Raw genomic sequence first — 6,515 nt, forward strand, 5'->3', positions numbered from 1 at the left:
ACAAAAAAGCAAAGTGCTTTTCATGCTGTTTACTGCACAAGTCAAAGCTTTGAATCTAGCAAGCCGTTCTGTAAACTGTTTAATGAAGTACTTCTCACGCCACGTGTTCCAGACATGTCACAGAACTCTTCACAACTACATTTCCTTTTCTCAACCGCTTGTATAAACCATCTCATCACTTAAAAAACATACCAGAAGAATTAAATCCACAAGTGGTTTGCAAACACATTATTCCCCCTCCCACCGAGCAAAAAAGCCATTACAAGTATTATTCTTTCCACCTTAAATACTACCAATACACATTTTTCATTGGTTACCCATCTTCTGCAGCCCCAAAGCACAGCATTCATACAGGAAGGTTTGCAGGTAATAGCCAATATTGCAGTAGCACTGGCCACATCAACCTTTTTCTATGCCAAGTGAGAGGTTCATCTTTTTCACGATTAAACACTGCTCCTGGAGACAGGCCTCCACCAGCCAATATGCAAGATAACATGATTCTCAGGCACCCTTTATCTAATTCTGTGAATCATAGATCAGAAACCATCCCCAAGGAATGTTTTGGGACATACAGAACAAGATTGACGTGAAGCAATTTGGCTACCTGAAGTGCCACCCACAATCCTGGAACTTTATCTCGTCTTTTATTTGATCCCAGAAATCACAGGAGCAACTCATTTCTCACCAATTTTACTGGATATACACATAGCAGTATCTCCTCAAAAGCTTCCAGATTTCATATTGGCATCAGCCCAAAGGAGAAAAAGGTGGTACCTTTACACTCCCAAAACATGTGCCACAAACATACCCTTCTGACCCTGTCATGCAAGTCATATACAGATCCTTTTAGGGTACCTAACAAAGTACTTACCAAATATTGCTGCTGCATTACCCATTTCTCTGGTCTTTGACATCGTTTTTCCTCCAGAAGAGGCTAACCTAGCTAGGATTGGCAACTTTTTGACTTGCCATCCAAGTAGCTTCACTAGATGCTGTCAAGAGCACCCAGTCTTTTCATAGAACTGCAGTGAGCAAAAGATGGAGACTGGTCCCTTCCCACTTCTGAAGTGCATAATCACTAATAGAGTTTATGTTGTCCAGGAGTCACTTGAGCACAATGCGGAATATCACGTGTCCAGTAAGTGCTGTACCAGTCAGTGCAACAAGGCCACGTTCTTTGTAGCTCTTGCAAAAGTACAAGCTGTCAGGGAACACTGTGGTGCGACTACAGACCTGATGTGCAACAGCTAGGTTTTTCATATCCTCATCTTTATTCAAGAAAGAGCACGTACAAAACACAGCATGTGGAAATACCTACCCTTGTCAGTAACATTTATTAACAGAAATAATAAATCCTGTTGAAAGCAATGAAGGGAAAGCTGTTCTGTAGTAAATTTCTGCAGATTCTGATACATCCAATAGACTGATTTACACAGTTGCTTGCTGAAAAGAGGCAGCCTTTAGCCAAAGTAGCCGGTTACTGCTTATTAACAATAACCAAACCATAGGAGATGCTCAGTGAGCCAATACACTCCTGGAGTTCAGTGAAATCCTTTGTGTACATTTTAGTACTCGGATACTTATTTTTGACATTCCTAATGCTTCAGGCACTGCTACTGGTAGCATTTTGCACTGCATGATACTGCTTTTCATGGAGTTTGTAATTTAGAAATAGGCACATTCCATGAGCTATAGGAATTCCTCCAACTCTCTAAAGGAAGAGAGCTGCTGGCATCCAATGCTGTCATTTTTGGCTGCAGACTATAAGGTAGTTTTTCTGTATTTTGCTGCATTTTGAAATGACTCAGTAACTGTAGCTCTATCGATTTTTAGGTATCGTGCCATTCTCACGTTTCTTCCTTTATAAAGCATTCCTGACAATTAGGTTTGACAGTCATGCTTTAAGGCAGACTACATCTTATGTACATAATGATTAATCTTTAAAATCCAATTTAGCTGGTAACCAATTTATGATCCCTCACTCCTCTGTTGAAGGGTGCCTATTTGCCAAATACAGCAAATACGCTGTTACTGTGATACAGCACCGTTAGTTTTCAAGTGACTGCTCAAAGCGCAAGTTCCAACGCGTGTACTCCCTTCTCCCACTACTGAGCTCTTTTCCCCACACAGCAAGCAGGTAACATCGCCAGCATATTCCTCAAAGGGCAGTTCCACTGTTCTGGTCTTTTTGTGTTAAGTGGCAGGCCATAAAACCCCAACTCCTCCTTCACTAGTTACAAACGGCAATACAAGCTTTAGACCTTGGCTTTTCTGTAACCACAACTTTCTTCATGACACCTGAATTTTTTTTTAACAAGTGTTTCATGTTTATGCTTTCATACCACCATCACCTCATCTATTTCCTCCTATCTCCCGGATGACACCACCCTCAAAAAGCACTCATTGGTTTGAATGTACATCCATTTTTCTTTCTCCCCATCTTTACAGGGCCTACCTGTGAGTTCCATAGTTTTGAATTATTTATTACAGATTTTCAGTATCAACAAGTCTGTACAACCTTATAATATTTTAAAAGGGCAAATAGTCTCAGGGTTTTTTCCATGTATTGAAGCTCAACACTCATTTCCCTAATATCGCTGCTATCCTTCCTACAGAGGGCAGCTCAATGTTTTGGGAAAAGCGCTATTTTAAATATGCGGAGACAGTGATTTTGGTTCACATGCAGTTTCTGAAAACAGTATCTGCTAAACAAAATTGCAGCAGCTGTTTCAGCAGGCTTTGAAAAGCATGGCGTCCCACTCCAAGCCACAAAAACTCTTTGGGTGTTACACTTCCTTCCAGTTACAGGTCATCCACATTTGTCAGGCAGCACTGACGAAGTGTTCCAACTCATCACTGGAAAAAGAGAACAAGGTCTAAGTAAAACGGTTCATTTGAGGGAGAAATTTCCATTTGCAAGTAAGTACACAACACTTTGTACACATTAAGGTGTTACCATTTCTGTAAGAAAACCTAAAACCCCACAGACATTATACTACTACTCAGAAAGTTTAAATTAAATCTTTCAGTCTCGTCTCAGATTCCGGATCCGTATTAGGCTTTTCAGCAAGGAATTCAGGTTCGGGATAGGATCATCACAGATGAGACAAAAGCAATACAGAAAACGTAAATTTAATAGGAAATGTATGTTTTTCTATAGGGTTTCTGATTGCAATACGAAATTTAAACATTCTCTAGTCCTTTGGCATATTTCAATAATAATGTACATTATTTAAAACTTTTCATGTAGGTTTGAAAGCTAACCAAGGTTAGGCACAGCTATCAACATACATTGTGCCTTGGGGAACAAGTGTTCTTAAATTCTGACTATGTACAGAATTAATTACTATGCCAACTTACCATAACAATTGATCAATTAGTGTATTAAGCTTATCAACAACTGTCATAATACAAAAAAAATTCCCAAATTGTAAGCACAGTGTTACTTTAGACTTAAAACGAGAAAATGTTTAGAAGCTTTTCAGTTATATACCTGAATAAGCTAAAAGCATTTGTTCCTACATTTTTGACCATTTTCCTGTCCAAAAAGAGACATTTATTAGTTCAGAAAAATTTTCTTCCATCACTCAAAATACAACTTGCCATCCATTTAGTCTCTCATACAGACCAAACTGCATTATTAAACATGTGTTGGATTAGTATCAGTACTCTGCAAGTTCTGTGAAACTTAACTTAGAAGTGTAGTCATGCCACACTAAGATTTATTTTGCTTCTCTTGCCCAGGTATTTTTCAACTTCATTACAAACTATGATAGGCAACTAACCGATCAAGTGTAATTCCCCCTCTCCTATGAGAGTCAAAAAGTTCATTTCTGAAAATTAGCTAATACCTGGTTCTCAGCTTCTATCAAAACATTGAAAACTCCAGAAGCTAAAATCCATCAACAAGCAAGCATTAAACAAAAAACTGCATCCAGACCACATTCTTCTACATATGACTCTCCTGCAAGCAACAGGAAAATTGAGACTACCTCTGAACTAGAACTGAAAGTTCAAAAAAAGGCCAAGATAGATCATTAGATGTTTCACCATTTTCCGTAATGCATATACACACAAAACCCACTCCACTTCAAATATGCCATTTGTAATACAACAGTTTACATGTCACCTCCTGCTTATAAATGGGGTTGACAATAATGCAGTTTTTAAAGCAGGCATTTAAAAATTATCATTACTTATTTAAAGCAGTTTTGCTGAGTTTCAAGGTATGTACAGACTATGAAGCCTATCATCTTCAAAGACTTCACCTGTTCTGGTGTTAGAGTAGTCTAAACTCAGAAGTCAGATTCACATGTGTTTTCCATCAAGCAATCAATCAGGTTCAGGATAGGTTCTTCACTGATCAGACATACCAATGGTTTTAAGCATTACTCTCACACCAAGCTTTTAAATTAATCTTAACATTTATTGGAATTCATACCTTCAATTGAGAAGCAGCCTTCAAGCATCTCTGCAAAGACATAAAAGGCACTGGTTAGTTACACTAACAAGGCTTGCTACTTCCAACTCTTCTCTAGATCAGCCATGTAAGTCACTCCACTTCCTACTTGTAATATCGCCCATCTAAACAATACAGCATTTTATAGGTAGCACTGCTGCACAAGAAGTTTCACTCACATACTGGGACAAAGCCTGTTCATCAAAAGAAACTGCTGGTAGTTAGCAAGGTATTTAATTTAAGGTATATACCCTTCTTTAGTAAGGAGTGGAATAAAATTATAGAAGTTGTAGTAAGACAGGAAAATTAGAACTTGTCCTTGCGCTTTAGATTTTAGCTTCTTTAATAAAAACAAACTGTGGATACTCAGGAACCAGTGCAATTAAAGTAAATTTCATTGAAAAAGATTAAATTCAGATACTTCGGTAAGAATGAACTTCTTGGGGAAACCACTACCAACACTCTTGATGCACAGTAAGTGTTCACAAGCACGCTTTTTGCCTGCTGCAAGTATAATGTTATACTAGCCCTTCTGAATTAGTTTAGCTCTGGAGCTGAAACAGCTTTAATATAATTAGAATTCATTACAATTCACCACCAAATTTCACCTTTCCTCATTAACATTACTTTTCCTAAATGCTCACATCTGAGTGAGCCCCAAGTTAACAGTCCTAAGAGGGTCAAAGCACAAACATCATCACTAGCTTTCAAACACCAGCAACACTTCCTTACCAGGGCACTTTTAACACACCCGGCTGATGTTTGTTATTTACCCACTATAAGACAGGATACCTCAAATTATAGGAGTCTAACACTTCCCTCTCTCTCTGCTCTTTAAAGATGCTAGCTTTTGCAACAGCACATATCCATGTCAACATGGAGCTGAGGCAAGTTTAAATAATGTACCAACATCCTTATTCACAACCTGGAGCGTGGTGGCATATAGCTTGTACATGGGGAAAGAAATAAAAATAACACCAACTGGGATAATGACTGAAAGATTAAGTGACTTTTGAAAGAGTTAAGTGGTTTCATCTCAGTAGCCAGATCCGTATGAAGTTTCTCATCAACATATCAGGTTTGGCAGTTTCATCATAATTTACCACTTAAGTATCTGTGACTGGGACTGCAAAGCAATTCATACATTCATATATTCCACAACATAAGCTTTGTGTCTTTCATATGCAGATATACTGAAAAGGGAATACGTTACAATTAACAAAACATTTCAGCTGCTTAATCAATAAATATTACCTCTATCTGTTGTACTACAGTTGCCAGGAAATCTTTCATCAGGACGCCTGACATTCCCATTATTAGAAACTGTTCATGCCATTCTAGAAATTTGAGTAAAATAGTAAATTACAACATGTTCACACTTAATATAGCACAACTCATTAGGAACAACCAAGTTTTACTCTTGTGGATCCCCCTTTCCTCCCAACCACTGGTTGCAAGTATTTGAGTCAAATTAAAATCAAATACAGATCCTGAAGTTATTTCTTAGCATTTCCAAAAGGTGAGAATATCAACCATACTCTTTAAAAAATGAATACACATTTTTATTAAAAAATTAGAACCATTTGCCTGTTTATATTAACAAGTCTCTAGATGTCCCCTTTGTTTTCTCAGCCTAAACACTTTCTTATACTAATCTCCCAATAAAGCGCAAATTCCCAACTAAAAGCCATCTTGAGGTAATCTTTGTTAGATTTAGTATGAACACTTCAGACAGGTATATTTTACCAGGTCCTCCGACAGCGACCCAAATAAACTATTCACCAACTCCCCAGCCTATACAGTTCTAGACCATGTCAAACATGCCTGAAATACAACTATACCTCAATTTTAAAGCTAATGACACACGTACTAATTTGATCATACGTATATTTTGCTAATCTATTTATCATATTAATTTATCCCCACTGATCATTCAAAACATACATAGCTTTCAGGAAAATCCACTTGTGTGTACCAAGTATTCTTCTACTTCTGATGGTGCTTCCATGAAGGACTAAAATTGAAATTAAACAAAACAAAAATTATGTTTTAAAGT

The 6,515-nt window shown here is 37.6% G+C and overlaps 3 non-coding genes across 3 annotated transcripts; all 3 read right to left on the reverse strand.

Annotated features, from left to right (window-relative positions):
• Nucleotides 1-3,033: 3,033 nt before the first annotated feature.
• On the reverse strand, nucleotides 3,034-3,104 carry LOC143159142 (small nucleolar RNA SNORD50). Its single transcript, XR_012995133.1, has one exon. It is a non-coding gene; the product is annotated as a small nucleolar RNA SNORD50 (small nucleolar RNA).
• Nucleotides 3,105-4,292: 1,188 nt separating this feature from the next.
• On the reverse strand, nucleotides 4,293-4,365 carry LOC143159145 (small nucleolar RNA SNORD50). Its single transcript, XR_012995136.1, has one exon. It is a non-coding gene; the product is annotated as a small nucleolar RNA SNORD50 (small nucleolar RNA).
• Nucleotides 4,366-5,492: 1,127 nt separating this feature from the next.
• On the reverse strand, nucleotides 5,493-5,560 carry LOC143159144 (small nucleolar RNA SNORD50). Its single transcript, XR_012995135.1, has one exon. It is a non-coding gene; the product is annotated as a small nucleolar RNA SNORD50 (small nucleolar RNA).
• Nucleotides 5,561-6,515: the final 955 nt, after the last annotated feature.

The sequence above is a fragment of the Aptenodytes patagonicus genome, chromosome 3 (assembly GCF_965638725.1).
Source record: "Aptenodytes patagonicus chromosome 3, bAptPat1.pri.cur, whole genome shotgun sequence".
Taxonomy (NCBI): Eukaryota; Metazoa; Chordata; class Aves; order Sphenisciformes; family Spheniscidae; genus Aptenodytes; species Aptenodytes patagonicus.